This window comes from Typha angustifolia, chromosome 5 (assembly GCF_048772165.1).
Source record: "Typha angustifolia cultivar Huaian chromosome 5, ASM4877216v1, whole genome shotgun sequence".
NCBI lineage: Eukaryota > Viridiplantae > Streptophyta > Magnoliopsida > Poales > Typhaceae > Typha > Typha angustifolia.
The window spans coordinates 4054355-4072166 of record NC_133243.1 but is presented as its reverse complement, the minus strand read 5'-3'; the positions used below and the strand labels follow the sequence as shown (position 1 = coordinate 4072166).

The 17812-nt window shown below is 41.2% G+C and overlaps 1 long non-coding RNA gene across 1 annotated transcript; it reads left to right on the top strand.

Annotated features, from left to right (window-relative positions):
- The first annotated feature begins 101 nt into the window (after window positions 1-101).
- Window positions 102-3558, top strand: LOC140760135 (uncharacterized). Its single transcript, XR_012104335.1, has 4 exons — window positions 102-637; window positions 2945-3077; window positions 3162-3250; window positions 3324-3558. It is a non-coding gene; the product is annotated as an uncharacterized lncRNA (long non-coding RNA).
- Window positions 3559-17812: the final 14254 nt, after the last annotated feature.

Genomic DNA, 17812 nt, shown 5'->3' with positions numbered 1-17812 from the left:
GCTCGGCTCGACTGAAGCTCGAGCTCGGACAGGCTAGAGCTGAGCCGAGCCCGAGACGGATTAGAAGGCTCAAAATCAATTTTGAGCCGAGCCTGAGTTGGAGCTGGCTCGCTCAGGCTCGGCTTAAATATAATATTTATTAAATTAGCCATTAAATCTGCTGAGTAGCATTAGATTTTACCTGCTGAGTTGCATTAATCTTTGAAATTAGCCGTTAAATCTTTATTCAATAGCTACCGTTAGATCTTTAAATTAGCCATTAGATCTTTATCCAATGGCTATAGACTGTCAAAATAAATAAGCGGCTCGGGCAGAGCTGAGCCAAGCCTTAGCCGGGTTAAAAGGGTCAAAAATAATTTCGAGCCGAGCCTGAGCTGGAGCCGGCTCGCTTAGGCTCGGCTCGATAGGCTCAGTGTAAAACGAATTTCTCAAGTCAAAACCCTAGGTCCCAACTTCCCATCCCAAATTTCACAGCCGCTCAAACCCTCAAACCCTTAGCTGAGCTCTCTTTCGGCAAACCAGCTCCTCCTCAAGCTGCTACACCGTGCTCGTCTTCCTCCTAAAGCCGCCGCGTCGTCGTCGTCCTCTTGCACTGCGGACCATCGCCCCGTGCTGCTTAAACCGCGGCCTCGTCGTGGTACCCACCTGAACTATGCTAGGAGTCACTCTAGAACGCAAACCAGCATTTAAATCTCTTCTTGTTTTTGAATCCATATTAATGTGTTGTCACTTCATGAATTAATACACTCTCTGTAAACTGGAATTATTACTTCCTACAAAGACGAAGCTAGGGCTACCTAGCTAGCTAGTTAGGCAGCTATCGATATTGCTAACACTTTTTTTTTAAGAATATTACTAACACTTAAAATGAGACCTGAGAATCCGTAGAAATCTTATAAAACCTAGCTATATATATATATATATATATATATATATATATATATATATATAATTTGTACTTGCTTGATAATTTTTTATTATTTATTGTTCCATGTGAAGAACTGAAAACTTTCGTAGATGCTTGGATCAGAGAATCATCAAAACAAAAAAAAAGATTAACTCCCTTCATGTATTTGTATTATTCTTCTCATCATATATTTTTCTCATTTTATATTTTTATAAATTATTGTTAACTCTATTTTTATAATTTTATTTTTTTAGGTTATTTGTACTTCTACTTTAAAGTTTTTACTTTATCGATCGGTCTCTCACCGAAATTTCGTATATGATTCTCTCTAAAGGTATTCTTCATCGCCGATTAGCAAACAAGATCTTTCGTTCCATTTTTTGACTAGTAGCATTAAGGTTATTATTTAAAAAAAAAATTTTAAATTATTGTCGGAGTTCTTTGTTTTTGTTTGTATTCTATAGTGAAGATTTTTCCAATTTGTAACGATTTGTAAGGCAATTTCGTGGGATCACCATTTTTTAGTGAATATGAAAAGATATGAATAATTGTGATGTAATATTGATGTTGCTTTCTTAATTAAATTAGCAAAATTTATTTACAAAATTCGTTCTTGTTATTTTCATTTCGTAATTTATTTATAAAAGTTAATTAGGTTTCGCAGTTTATTAACAAAATTCGTCCTTGTTGTTATATTGGTTTCACAGTTTATTAATAAAATTTGTTGTTTTTGTTATTTAGATTTCGTAGTATTGACAAAATTCGTCTTTGTTATTTTGGTTTAATAGTTTATTAACAAAATTTATCCTTGTTGTTAATTAGGTTTCGTAGTTTATTAACAAAATTCGTCATTGTTATTTAGGTTTCATAGTTTATTGACAAAATTCATCCTTATTATTATTTAAGTTTCACAATTTATTGACGAAATTCATCTTTATTGTTATTTAGGTTTTGCAGTTTAATGATGAAATTCGTTATTGTTGTTATTTAGGTTTCGTAGTTTATTGGCAAAATTCGTACTTGTTTTTATTTAGGTTTTGTAATTTATTGACAATATACCTCATTGTTATTTCTAGTTCTCACAATTTATTGATAATATTCATCCTTATTATTTTGGTTTCAAAGTTGTTATTTTGGTTTCATCGTTTATTGACAACATTTATATATGTTATTTAGATATTAATTAGCAAAATTAGATGTATATTTTCTATGTTGTACACTTAAATACCTGCTGGATGTTTGAAATATTATATTCCTACGATTTCTGTAGATAATTTGAATAAATATAATGGTAAAGACTAAGGAGAGAATTCACTAATCGCGGTGAATTGAAAGGACTTCAATTAAGTCAAACACTTCTTTATTTGACTTTTCTAATGTCGCATAAGACACACCACTCTTTTGAGGGGTAATTAATAGATGGAGGAATAGATCAACATTTATTTTTGAGCAATGTAAGCTTTCAGTCGAAGGAAGTGGAAACTACCGTAATTCTTGAATTACCTTTAAATGGTGAAAATGTAGTCTCCAAAATGAGTAATCCGGAAGGTGGAAAAGTGAATAAAGAATTGTACAACATTCCTTTTGTAAATAGATATTTTATTCGTGGAATGACAATAATGATAAAATAAATGGAGATTGTGTTAGAGAAGTTGTCACCTTTGAACGATGAGAGTGTCATTGATTTTGTTAAAGTGTACATTTTGTTAATTTTCAATACTATTTTATTTTAACTATCTTTACTTTCCTCATTTTGTTAAAGTAATTATACTTGCCCCTTAGAGCTTATCCCTTATATTAAAAATCTTCAATATATTTGTAAATATAATTGGAGATTGGCTATCCATAACTTTCTCTTCCATTCCCTCCAATTTACGGTTGAGAAGGTCAACTCCAAAATGGCGATAAGGAGTTTGGCCAATGGAGTGTTCATGAGTGGATATACCGTTGTATTGACGATAATCATGATTATGTTGATAATTGTAAACTTATTTATTTTAGATTTTTTTTTAACTATCTTTATTTTTCTCATCACAGGTTTGGTTCCTAGAGTATTGGCAAATTTTGAAACTCAATTTCCCTAACTCTTAGAATATTTCGATGGGCTGGTGTTATCAAGTTCCGGAAAGACACTCTCGTAACTCTTATATCTCAATTTAGTGCTGAGAAGGTAGGTCTAATTAGAAAGTTATTTTTTACAGAGTTATTTAATTATGTACATGACATACTTATGTAAACTCAATTATATATGCAGATGAGACGGGTCAACAGATGATGCGTACTTTTGCACTACAAATATATGGTATTTTGCTTGGAAGCCAATTGCTCGAAATAGGCTGAATCGTAAGTCTATTTAGTAAATATGATGTAAATTATTTTTGAATTTGTAACTAATTCATATTGCATTCTTCTGTAGGGTTGATTATGCGATATTTGTAATTTTATATATAGCTCATCAAGGAAGGGAAAGGTAGGAGAAGAATAGGGTGCAAGCTCAGTAGTATCGGGTTGGCGCGATAGTGTATCCGCCACTCTATTTTTTGTTTCCTTCTTGTATTGGATTTCATAATCATACCCCAGCAATTTTGTGACCCATCTTTGCTATGCTGGAGTGTGCATACGCTGTCCTATAAAGTAATGAAACGTCTTCCGATCAAATAAGGTCTCCACTTTGTCACCGCATGCAGAATTATCAACATCTCTCTCATAAATCGATAATTATTGAGATTTTTGTGACAAAGCCTTACTAAGAAAAGCTATGGGACGTCTTCCTAACATTAGCATAGCTCCTATGCAAACACCCGACACATCACATTCTATAATGAATTCTTTGTTGAAGTCCGGTAGCGCTAAAACGAGTGTCGTCATTGTATGACAAAGCCTTACTAAGAAAAGCTATGGGATGTCATTCTTGTATTAGTACAGCTCTTATGCCAACACCCGATGTATCACATTTCACAATGAACTCTTTATTGAAGTTCGGTAGCGCTAAAACGGGTGCCGTTGTCATTGCTGTTTTTAGTTTTTCAAAGGCTATAATGGCTTTATCCATCCATCTAAAGAAGTCCTTCAATAAAGAAGTGAGAGGAGCAGCGATCTTGCCATATCCGGCAATGAATCGGTGATAATATCCGGTTAGTCCCAAAAATCCTCTCAATCTGATGATAGTAGTAGGAATAGGCTAAGCAGTCATACATGCAACCTTTTGAGGATTCGCCGCTACACCATCCGCTGAAATGATGTGACCTAAATATTTCACTTGTGGTACTCCCCATAGGCACTAAGACTTTTTGATCTTTAATTGGTTTTGCTTCAACAAATTTAGTACATCCTCCAAATGTCGCCAATGCTCCAATTCAGTCCTACTATACACCAAAATATCGTCAAAAAATATCAAGACATACCTTCGCAAGAGAGACCAAACTATATCATTCATGAGGTCTTGAAAGGTAGCTAGAGTATTGGTGAGACCAAAAGGCATCACTCGGAACTTGTAATGCCCATCCGGAGTCCGAAATATAGTTTTGTGCACATCTGCCGGGTGAACTCTAATTTGATGATACTTGGCCCTCAAGTCAAGCTTACTAAATATAGTCGTAGGACAAGCTCGTCCAACAACTCCTCGATAAGTGGAATGAGATACCAGTCATTAACAATAATAGTATTTAATGCTCGATAGTCGACACAAAACGCCGTGTTCCGTCCTTTTTTCGCACCAAAAACACGGGGGATGAGTATGAGCTATGACTTGGTTGTATGAGGCCTTGCTCTAACATCTCGGCTACCATCTTTGAGATAACTTTTTTTTGCACATGTGGATACCGATATGGCCTCACGTTCGCCGATGCAGCCCCGGGTATAGTCTCTATATAATGGTCCGCCGCTCTTCTCGATAGCAACTCTGGTAGCTTCTCAAATAGTCTAAAAAAGTTATCTAATAAATTAGACAATTCAATGATAGTACCTAAACTCTTTTGAGATCACCTCCCGCTGGTCCTAACTGAAGATAGGCCAAATGGTACGCATAAGGCAGCCTCATCATAGGCTGCATCACAGGAATCGACGAAGACCGAACACAATCAAGCCGCACATCTTTGTTTCCTTGTTTATATTCTTCGAAAATTAAATATAACGGGTCCCAAACTTTATAACCACTAAGCACCAAGGACAATGTCCGCTCCTCGCAGCACCAACGGATATAAGTCCACAATAATATCGTGTCCTTGCACCCGTATACTGACCCCGCGATACAAGCTCTCTTCCTTAAGCTTCGTGCCGTCTTCAATAGCAACGTCAAATCCCATGGTTGGTTGGGCATCCAAACCCAATCTCCTCACTAACGTCTCGTCTAGAAAGTTGTGTGTACTCTCCGAATCGATGAGGATGTGCACATAATACCTTCTAACGAGTCCATCTACTCGTAACGTCCTCAGCGTGGAAATACTCGAATATGCATGCGTCGATATTTTAGCTTGGATATCTTCCTCCACGCCCTCCTCAACGGTCTCCTCATGGACCTCCTTTGGACACTCTCCATCATCAACAACCTCATCATCCTTCTCAAGACCGTTGATAAGCATCACACTCCCGATCAGTTTAGAATACATATGACCAGGGGTGAAACGCTCATCAGATCGAAAGCAAAAGCCCTTCGTTCTTTGCTCCTCCACCTAGGCAGGTGTGAGAGTTCAAACAGGGGGTCTTGTGCCTCCTCTAGCATCAGAAGAAGATCTCAAAGGTGGTCATGGTCTAGTACTCGTAGCCGCTATTTTTGAAACCGTAGAATTTCCAACCGATGTTCTAGGTGCAAACCGCCCATCTCGGTTGCCCCAATTGTTTTCTGCTGCCGTTCTTAGAGCCCTATATTTTTGTTCCATCCTTATGGCCTTCTCAAAGACCTCCTTAAGATTAGTAGGACATAGAGCACAAACATCTGCTTGTATCTCCTCTCGTAGCCTCGAAATAAATGTGATCATCAATGTCTATTTGGGCCAAGGAGGCTCACAACGACTACTAACTCTTTTAAACTCAGCTTGGTACTCCAATACGGTCATCCTCTGAACCATTTTGCTTAATGTGGCAGTAAAATCTTCATATGCCACTGTCCTAAATCTTCGTGTAATCCTCCTACAAAAATCAGTCCATCCGGTAAATCCATCATCATGAATAACCGATCTATACCAATATAATACCGTCCTTGGAGGTGAAAGCTTGCCATCTGGACTTTTGCATCTTCTATTGTACTTTGACAATCAAAATATTGTTCAACTTGAAACACCCAATCCATTGGATCACCGCCTTGGAATTTTGGAAAGTCCAAGTGTGCAGTTCTCCCTCGAATAGCATTGTCGGGTTTGCGAAAGATTCTTGAATCAGGTCTAAACCTTTGTGCATGTTGATCATCTTCTCTAAATCCTTGAGCATGTCTATCACCATCTTCATAGGGATCGACCTCATTCTCATAGTGCTAATCCTCCTCATCGATGAAGCGCACCAGTGTCGCACGCCTCTCGGGTTCCACCACCTCCGGTCTTGGGTTTTGTAACGGAGATAGGGGATGATGTGAAGGCATAAGTAGAAGGGGATCATTGACACTCATATGACGCACCTAGACCTAGAGGGTATCGGTTCGATGAGGTCCCACCGCTGGTCCTTCTTGAAACTTCGTTTATCGTCAAGGAGATGACGAACCTAATCAATTCACGACATATTTCTTGAATTCATTGTGATCCTTTTGCATGTTGTCAACTCTATGCAACAATATTTAGAGTATGCCCCTAAGTTCATCCATATTCAAACCCATGGACGTTGGTTGTCTCAGTCATGCCGTGGTCGCTCCAAAGGAATCGCCCTCACGGTTAGAATCATCATGTATCGAGTCCTCTCTTGTCGGTGTGCTCTCCATAGGTCTCCTTGTTAATGTCATATTCTTTGTTTCAACCATCAATGGAGGTCTAAGATTCACCTGCTCTGATACCACATGATAAGATCTAGAACCAAAGATAGGCTACGCTATGATTCCTTCAAGATCTGAATATATTATAGGAATCAGTCCGTGCAACTATGGGAAAATATTTGTCAGATATCTAGTTAGAAAATTACGAAACCAATTGGGTTGGATCCATAACTTCCTGATCTACAATTTTTCGTATTTACACCCTCTGCAGATTCAAACTGTAACAGGGACGAAAACATGGAATAACGTGGGTGATGGTGGTGGTGACGGGTAGAGTGGATGTTAGGGTTATTGATGGTTATGGAGATGAAGGTGGATAGTGGATGTGACTAAGAGAAGTAGACGAAGGGAACGAAGTGGTCGTGATCCCAAAGAAGAGGGATAGCTCGATAGTCGAGGGAGATTAAAAGTTAGAAAAAACTTTGCCAACTGTAGATGTAACGCCCCCCGCCCGGCACGGACATGTGCACGCCCACACGCCCACGCGCCCACACGGCACGCGCGGCGCACGCGACAGGTCAGGCGGGGCCCGTCACGCACAGATACACTCCTGTGCACATACAATCATGACATCATCAAATAACACCTGCTAACATATCCATGATCACATAATCCATCACCAAATAAATCATACTCTTAACCAAATAAACCTGTTAACATATGAATATCAAAATACACAATAATACACACTAGACCGCTACATAATCTGGCAGGACCCACACAGGCCACAACAAACCATCAAGATACAACTAAACAACTGATACAAGAGTACACTATGATTCGACCTATATTATACAAATCATCGTCTAATACAAAAGAGTACAAATATCAAATACTGGTACAACTCAATTTCTATATAAACTATCATCTATGCCATCTCGCATCTATAGCTCACCTCATCATCACTCTAAAATATCTTCTCAAGTCGCTATCACGTACCACATATCTGAGGGGTTAGAAAAGAAATAAAGAGAGTCATGAGCAAAAGGCTCAGTGAATAGACCTTACCCCGAATTAGTGATGCCAAACAGAGAGTAAATCATGTACTGGATAATATGAATCAGAAAGCACCATCATGTCATGAATGAGTATATAAATGTATCCTCAATAATATATAAATAAAAAGTAGATAACATGTCATACTGATAAAAATATACAATCCTCGACAATGAATAAATAAATCTCCATGTCATATAATCATCATAACTCTCTATCAAATATGACACATGATGCATGCCGATCATGACCATGTTAAGATATCAAATGCAATCATATGTGATGTATATTGACCACTCGATAATCAGGTAATCAGATGATAATGAAATTATATGCATTTCTCAACATCTCAATCATCAATGTCATCTCTATATGTCATCATCATACTAGACCACTGTGCACAGTCAACACCCGGTACCCGATCTCAACATCATGCCCGAAGGCTCAGAGCATACTCTGCCATCCGCAAGGAGTATCTCAAATATAATCATACCCTGCCATCCGCTAAGGGTATCAACATCCATCCAGACCGGGCACCCTTTTAGCTGATAGAAATCTCGTGAGGATAACTCGCCACATATGCCCTGGCGAACGGCATGTGTCCGAATGTCTGCTGCGCACACAGACTAACGACCTCGGACGTAAGGCCAACAGGATCGCGACCATGTCGAGCGATCAATCATCCACCAAGCGCATCCTAACCCTCGCGCCCACTCGGGTATCCTCACGTTTTCTATCAACTATCCTATCAATCACATTTCATGCTTTCCTTTTTAAATGACAAATCATATGCATATATCCAGTACAATAACAAGTCAATGCATAACCGGAATTTAGGTGGAATAGGAATCAAGAGCAAAATGATGTAATGCAAACTCCAACCATGTATCTAACACATGCATACTTATGCTAATCTACCACATGCATACTCATGATAGAAATCATCCCGACATAAAATCATAACAGCATAATCATCTCCAATCATCTCTATATATCACCAATGTACTCATATCCCAGATCAGTCTAATCAAATGCATGATAAAATATGCTTGACTGAAATCATCTCTATATAAAGTCATATAATCATGCTAGAAGCCAAAATTATGCATGTACATAATATGTAATATATCCTAATTTGAGAAAGGGATCTAGGGGATAAGACTACTCACATCTTATCAGAAGACTCAACACACGTATCCCTCGGGTCCATCAATCAACTGCCACTCGACGCTGGTGAGATCCTCAGGGTCTCAAATAACAGGGGTTCAGAGTCGGAAAATGTTTAAGTAACATAAAGTTAGTTGTTTATCTAATTATAATTCGTTCGAGTAAAATATGATATTTTATTAGGTTTAATATTGATTAGATTTATAGGATAAATTTAATTATGGCAATATTAATATGCTATTTATATTTATTTAATAAAATCCTAATTTGGTAATTATAGAAAATAAGTATATAGTAATTTATCTCCTTTTTATAAATAACCAAGACGTCTATATATATGATTTAATAAAAAAATAATTATAGAATAATATTATTACTAGTTATTTTGTAATACTTACTCTTATTTAACTAATCCTAGATTATACATAAAATAATCATTATCCTATTATACAAAAATAATCTGCAATTCTAATATTCCATTTTATACAAACTATTAGACAATACTAATATACTAAAAATAGACATATATAATATAAGTTAAATATAAATATAAGACTACATATATTCACTAATAAATAATAACTAAAACTCTAAATAAATTTATAGGCAATATTTATAATTGTAATTAATAAATTATTATACTAAAATGCTTAGTAAAATTATATTAGTTATAAATTATCAAAATAATTAATTATCTAAATAGACTATGTTACTTATCATTAGGAAGTAATTATATAAAAAAATAATAATAATAGTCCTCTTCCAACACTGTCTGCTACACAACAAGAGGAGGAGGAGGCCAAGAATGGAGAAGAAGAAGAGAGGAAGGAGAAGAGAAAGAAAGAAAGAAGAAAGAAGAAGAAGAAGAAGAAGAAGGAGGAGAAGGAAGGGAGGCTCACCTAGGCTGCGGCGGTGGCAACGGCGACAGCGACAGCGGCGGCTGGCGTTGATAAGAGAAGGGAAAGAGCTCAAGAGAGAGAGAGAGAGAGAGAGAGAGAGAGAGAGAGAGAGGAGGGTAAGAGAGAGAGAAGGTGGTGCGGCGGCGACGACGGCGACAACGAGAAGCCGTCGGCGAGGAGAGAAAGAGAGCGGTGCTAGAGAGAGAGAAAGAGAGAAGGGTAGAGAGAGAACGAGGAGTTAGAGAAGGAGAAGGTGGTGCGGCGGCGACGACGGCGACGGCGGCGGTAGGCTGGCGTCGGCAAGGGAAGGAGAGAAAGAGAGGGTTCGAGAGAGAAAGAGATCAAAAGAGAGAGAGAGAGAGAGGCGGTGAGGGTGGTGCTGCGGCGGCGACGGCAGCGACAACGGTGGTAGACCGGCGTCGGCAAGAAAATATGTGAAAAAAGAGAGAGAGAGAGAGAGAGAGAGGGAGAGAGAGAGAATATGTGAGAGAGAAAGAGAGAGAGAGATATATATAAAGAGAGAGAGGGAAGGCGGTGGAGGAGGGGGAAAGGCGGCGGCGGGGCCCGCCGCAGCTAGCTGGTCCGGCCCGGTTGGCCGGGCCGGCGGTTGTGGGCGCACGTGGCGCCCCCAACACGCGCCCACGTTGCATGGCACGAGCTCGTGCCATGCAACGCTAATATTTTTTATTTTATTTTATTTCTTTCTTTTTGTCTCTTTTATTTATTTTTATTATTATTTTTTTTTCAATTTATATATTATTATTATTATTCTTTTCTTTTCTTTTCTTTTTTTTTTTTGGGTTATTACAGTAGAGGTGGAAGGATGGTGAAAAGGGAGAAGGGAGAAGTCTAGAGAGAAGATAGGAGGTAAGAAATCAATAATCCAATAGCATAATGAAGTTGGCTGCCATCCACATATTTATAGAGGCTATCCAACAAGTCCTAAAACAATATAAAACCCTAATTCTTGAGGATTTCTGTCAATTGCGTTCGAACACGCTTGATCGCGTTCGAAAAAGATCCATCTCTGTCTATGCGAACGCGATGCAGGCGTTCGAACTCGGGTGTTCGAACTCGTCCGACCGTATTTGAACGCACAATATGCATTCTCTATTTTTGTGAACCCGATGTAGACGTTCGCAAAGGCGTCCGAACGTGACCCCTCCAGCATTCGGTTGCGACCTACAGAAATTTTATTTTAATGAAAATAAACACCTAATACAATAAAAAAAGATCCTAACTAAGTAAATCAGTGTAGCCTCCATTAAGGGCCAGCACAACCCACAAAGGGCACCACTAAAATGACAAGGACAAGGGAAAGCAAATGGGGCTAGCACGACGAAGCATGAGACTGCTGGCTGGGCAAATCACCGACGAGACCGCGAGGGGGAAACTTCAGAGAAAATCCCAAATCACTAACACAAATTTTAAATTAAACTTACCTGTTGAGGGAGGGAGCTTTGGCGCTTCGATCCCCACGGTTGGCGAGCTCGGTAGTGCTTTGGCTCGATGGTATCCTCTAAGGGGAAAAAAGGAGCTAGCGGGGAGAAGGAAGAAAAGAAGGAAGAAAGAAGAAGAGAGAGGGAGAGAAAGAGAAAAGGGGCGCACGTGCTCCGCACATGCTCGCCCTTAAATTTAGGGCACATGACGAGCACGTGTGCACCCTTTTTTTTTGGGTCTTACAACACTCCCACCAAAAGAAAAATTTTGTCCTCGCAATTGAAATATAACTCACAACTAGAGCAAGATTGAATGACAGATCCAAAAATAAAAGCCTTAAAAGTTAACATCCCGAGTTAAAGGTCTTAACCAACTTACCAAGATTAATCATCGATTAGGAGGAACATTGATGACAAAATTAAATATACTAAGAACTTACTCTTATACTATAGGCGACTACAAAGATACAGCACATAATAAAACTAATACGATTCGGGCATCACCAATGTCGTCTCGAGCATGGGTTCACTTTAGAAGTGTCTTTGTTTCTTGTTTTAGTGTTTAATTTTTATGAAAATAAGTTTTCTGTAAGTCGCGTTCGAACGCGGGTGGAGTGAGTTCGAACGCGGTTGTGAATGTGGTTGTGAACGTGGGTGAAGAGGTTGCATTGAGCGTTCGAAAGCCCCGTTCAAACGCACTGTGAACGCCTGCATCGCATTCGCAAATCCAGCGAAGTGGGAAACAGGCGTGTTCGATCGCATGTTCGAATGTCTGCATCGCGTTTGCAATTCCAGAGAAGAGCGAACTCGGTGCGTTCAAATGCGGTCGGGTACGTTCGAATGCGGTTAGCGAAATTGTATTGTTTAGGATTAATTTTGAGTTGTTGGTTAGCCTCTAAAAGGATGTGGATGGCAACAAAAGGTCATTATTGATTATTGAAGAATTGAGTTTTGCCTTGCCTCCTTCAACTTTTTCACTCTCGTTCTCTCAATCCCCGGCAACGCCGCTTCTAACCTCCCTTGACCGGCCAATCACCCTAGATCCTTAGGGGCAACCCTCTCCTCCCCTTTTTTCCAATCTATCCAACACCTAAACCCTAACCCTTCCATCAACCATAACCTTTCCATCACCACTTTTCAACGGTGCCACCCCATAATCGCCAGTCTGCCTCCAACCACCATCACCTACGATCTCGTGCCTCCATCTACGGATCCTAAACAGACCACCCTGACATTTGTCCACTAATTGGACGATATCTCGAGATCCCCACATCCGATTCGCCTAAAACTTGATTTATTCGAAAGCTCTTTTCTAGGGTTACAACATATCCAAATTTCACGTCGATTCGGCGGCGGTATATTTCAGGATTTTATTACAAAGTTCCGTGCCAGATCTAGTCCAAATCAGAGAATTAGAAGAGATCGAACCTTAGCCTAGGGGGAGATCGTATCAAGCTTGGTATCAGAGCCACCGTTCGTCAGACACGCACTTCCTATGACGACAACCAGATCCATGGCTGCATGGCGAGATGAAAAGGAAGAGATTCTCCCAATAGAGGAGGGGGAAACGGTTGCAGGGACTTCCACCCGCGGAACCGCCCGATCTAATCATGATACGGAAGAACCTAGTGTTCAAGCCGTGTTAGGGTCTCTTTCCGAACAAATGACCATAAATAACCAGATGATGATGGAGATGATGCGGGAATTATGGGCGACGAGGGAAGCTATGGCGAACGGAAACGCACCATCGACCCCACGACGTGAGTCTACTTCCATGAACCCACCGCCGCCGGTTCAGAATTTGCAATCACAAGAGCCGCTGCTGCCACCACCCCATGGGTAGAGGTAGGCAAGGATGGTTCCACAAGGCCCAGTTGCAGGTGAACCCATCCGACGAGCAAACCACTATAGAGATCAAGATCCGTGGGCGAGTCAATATGATCCGAAACCACGGCGAGTTAATCAAAACTGAAGGAGGGATCATCAACCCCTTCATGGTGCATCTTCCCCTGGTTAGACAAGGACTTGGACATGATCCGGAACGAAACAACGACATCCATGGACAAATCGTGCATCTTGAATTCCCCAAGTTCAAAGCTGGCGATTTGATCGATTAGTTGTAAAGGGCGGAGCAACTCTTCGCATACCAAGGTACAGCGAAAGAATACAAGGTGACGCTTGCAAGCTTCTATCTTGAGGATGCGGTGCTTCATTGGTTTCGAGCAGCCAATGCCATTGAGGCTATCGAAACTTAGGCTAACTTTTGCGCTGATATCACACAGCGATTTGGAGCGTCGAGGTATAAAGACTTTGATGCTCTCCTCTCAAAGACGATGCAAAAGACCACGGTTGGGGCATACCAAGAAGAATTTGAGAGGATAAGTAGCCGATGTCATCCACCATGGATGGATCAGCAACTTCGTAGCACCTTCATCTCTGGGCTACGGGGAGACATACAAGCCGATGTGAGGGCTTTAAGGCCTAGAACCTTAAAGAAGGCATTCGAAGATGCGGTGCTTATGGAAGACAAACATAGGGCCATGAAGTTACACCTAAAACAGAGTTGGACGAGCCAAGGGAGCTGCAATCAAGCTCAACTAACCATAGTGCCGGAAAATATTACTGGAGTACCGAGAACCGCTGCTGCGATGGTGCCTCCTCAAGTACCCTTGAAGCCATCCCAAGATGTGAAGTATGCACTTAGAGGCCCGGGACAAGCACTCACACCTACTCAAGTGGAGGAATGAAGAGCCAAAGGCCTATGCTTTCGTTGTGATGAGAAGTTTGTGCCCGAGCATCGCTGTGCTAAACCGCTGGGATCGGTGATGCTAATCGACGGATTAGAGGAGGCTGATGATGAGTTTGCAACGAAGATGAAGGTGTGGCTGGACATCAAGAAGAAGTAGCTAAGGAGCAACCCGTGGAGGACATGATAGCTGAAAATCTCCCTCCACGCCTATTCGGGCACAGTTGCGGCAAAGAGTTTGCGGGTGAACGGTGTAGTCAAGAAAATCACAGTGAGAATCTTGATTGACACCGGGTCCACCCATAACTTTATTGACAAGAGGCTCCTTAGGAAGATTGGAGATGGCACCACATTGCGAGCAGATTTTATTTGTGAAGGTGTGGAATTGAAGGTGCAAGGCAAACTTTCACATTGGATCTTTATCCGTTGGCCTTGCGAGGTGCTGACATTGTTTTGGGGGACTTAATAGCTTCAAAGCTTGGGGCCCGTAACATTTGATTTCTCAAACCTCACTCTGACATTTCAGAGGAATGGTCGAAAGGTGCTGCTGGATGGAAATCAACAACGACAAGGGCTGACATTGCAACCACTTGTGAGCTTTCCTTGTGCAGGGACCGAGCTCTACTATTGCAAATGGCTGTTGCTGAACCAGAACATCCACCACCAAGGAAAGTAGCCACTGACATGCAAAAGCTGTTGCAGGAGTTCCAGGATCTCTTCGAAGAACCCTGAGGTCTATCGTTGACTCGTCGGCACAACCATCGCATCCAAATCATTCCAAAGGTTGAACCAGTAAATGTCCGACCCTATCGGTATCCGTATGTCCAGAAGGAAGAGATCAGTAAATTGGTGGTGGAAATGCTCGAGCAAGTGATTATTCAACCGAGTAGAAGTGCCTACTCGTTGCCGGTGCTGCTGGTTCGGAAGAAAGACGGGAGTTGGCAGTTTTGCATTGACTACCGAGCCTTGAATGCAATTACCGTAAAAAATCGGTATCCAATACCGGTGATCGAGGAGTTACTGGATGAACTCACAGGGTTAGCTTACTTCAGCAAACTTGACTTAAGAGCGGGGTATCATCAAATCCGCGTCGACCCGGAAGATGTGCGCAAAACGGCGTTCCGAACTCACGATGGCCACTATGAGTTCCAAGTCATGCCGTTTGGGCTCACCAATGCACCGGCCACCTTCCAAGGGCTGATGAATGACCTTTTCGGCCCGCTCTTGTGTCGGTACGTGCTCGTCTTCTTTGACGATATTCTAGTGTATAGTAGGAATTAGAGCGAGCACTTGTGGCATGTGCGGGAGGTATTAAATATCTTGCGATAAAACCAGTAAAAGTTCAAGATGAGTAAGTGTCTTTGGGGAGAGCCATGAGTGGATTACTTGGGGCATATAATCTCGGCAAAAGGAGTGGAAACCGATCCAAGCAAGATCAAGAATATGGTGGACTGGTCGATTCCTACTAATCAACGGGAATTGAGGGGATTCCTTGAGTTGACGGGGTACTACCGGCGATTCGTTGCCAACTACGACAAAATTGCTACCTCGCAGCTATGTCTACCGCTTCGGTTCTAGCACTACCAAATTTCAGCAAAGCCTTTGTGGTGGAATGCGACGCTTCGGGTGAGGGCATTGGAGCAGTTTTGATGCAAGAGGGCAGACCCGTGGCATATATGAGCAAAGCATTGTCAAATCAGTCACGATAACTATCCACCTACGAGCGCGAAATGCTAGCGATTCTATACACCGTCACCAAATGGCGACCCTATTTGATTGGCCAACGGTTTACTATCCGCACGGACCAACGTAGCCTACCCTACTTCATGGAACAACATGTGCACACCCCAACCCAACAACGGTGGGTCACGAAACTCCTTGGGTATGACTATTAATTAGTCTACAAAAAGGGGATCGAGAATCGAGCGGCCGATGCCCTTTCGCGCCAACCGGACACAAGTGAGCTTACCTCTTTTTCAGCACCAACATTTCCTCTATTTTTAGATATGTGGGGAACCAATGCAGAAGATCATACCATGGAGGAGTTGGAGTCAGAGTTCAAAGATCGCTTCCCAAAATTCAAACCTTGAGGACAAGGTTGCAGAAGCATGGTGGATTGATACGATTCAGACTTCACCGATGTTGTCTCGAGCATGGGTTCACTTTAGGAGTGTGTTTGTTTCTTGTTTTAGTGTTTAATTTCCATGAAAATAAGTTTTCTGTAAATTGCGTTCGAACGCGGGTGGAGTGAGTTCGAACGTAGTTATGAACGTGGGTGAAGAGTGTACATTGAGCGTTCGAACGCCCCATTCGAACGCATTGTGAATGCCTGCATCGCGTTCGCAAATCCAGAGAAGTGGGAAACAGGTGCGTTCGATCGCGCATTCGAACACCTGCATCGCGTTTGCAATTCTAGAGAAGAGCGAACTCGGTGCGTTCGAACGCGGTCGGGTGAGTTCGAACGCGGTCTACGAAATTGTATTATTTAGGGTTAATTTTGAGTTGTTGGTTAGCCTTTAAAAGGATGTGGATGGCAACCAGAGGTCATTATTGGTTATTGAAGAATTGAGTTTTGTCTTGCCTTCTTCGTCTTCTTCGCTCTCGTTCTCTCAATTCCCAGCAACGCTGTTTCTAACCTCCCTTGACGGACCAATCACCCTAGACCCTTAGGGGCGGCCCTCTCCTCCCCCTTCTTCCAATCTATCCAACACTTGCCCTAACCCTTCCATCAACCATAACCTTTCCATCACCACTTCTCACTGGTGCCACCCCATAATCGCCGGTCACCAACCACCATCACCTACGATCTCGTGCCTCCATCTACGGATCCTAAATAGACCACCTTGACATTCGTCTACTAATCGGACAATATCTCGAGATCCCCACATCCGATTCGCCTAAAACTTGATTTGTTGGAAGCTCTTTTCTGGGGCTACAACATATCCAAATTTCACATCGATCCAATGGCGGCATATTTCAAGATCTTATTATAAAGTTCCATGCTAGATCTAGTTCGGATCAGAGAATTTGAAGAGATTGAACCTTAGCCTAAGGGGAGATCGTATCAAAAACTCCTCGAAATAAGACCAAAACTGAAAGTTGCCCACAACTGGTCATTATAGTGCATGCCCTAGCTTGGGATACTACACCACCAATCCTTAGACTAACTTTAGACATTAGATCCAACTCCTCAAACTCTACTAACAAAGTGTATCTTATCATTGACTATGGATAAAATCTACGATTCCAGAGTACCAAACCAACTAGACACCATAAGGAATCGTAGTCACTCGGTATCAACCAAAACTAAAAGTCATCAAACTCATCCTGACAAGATCAAAATATACACCTCTTCTAGATCGAAGTGATCCAATAATTTGCAAACATTTATTTCCACTTTCTAGCTTGTTTTTATCTATCTGTCTACCAACACATTAATTTACTAACAACATGTCATCAATAATTTGAATCTTTTAAATAACTATCTACTAAACTTTCTACAAAGGAAGATTCATACCACATCAATGAATTAAGATAGAGCGCACACGCTAATAATCAAATGATAAACTTACATTATGACAAGACCGACAACAAACACTAAGCTCATAGAGTCTCACTTCGCCCAAGGAAAGGACTTGCATAAATCATCCTTTGAATCATTTCTGCACTCTCATTGTTCTATCTAATAATACTCCAATAATT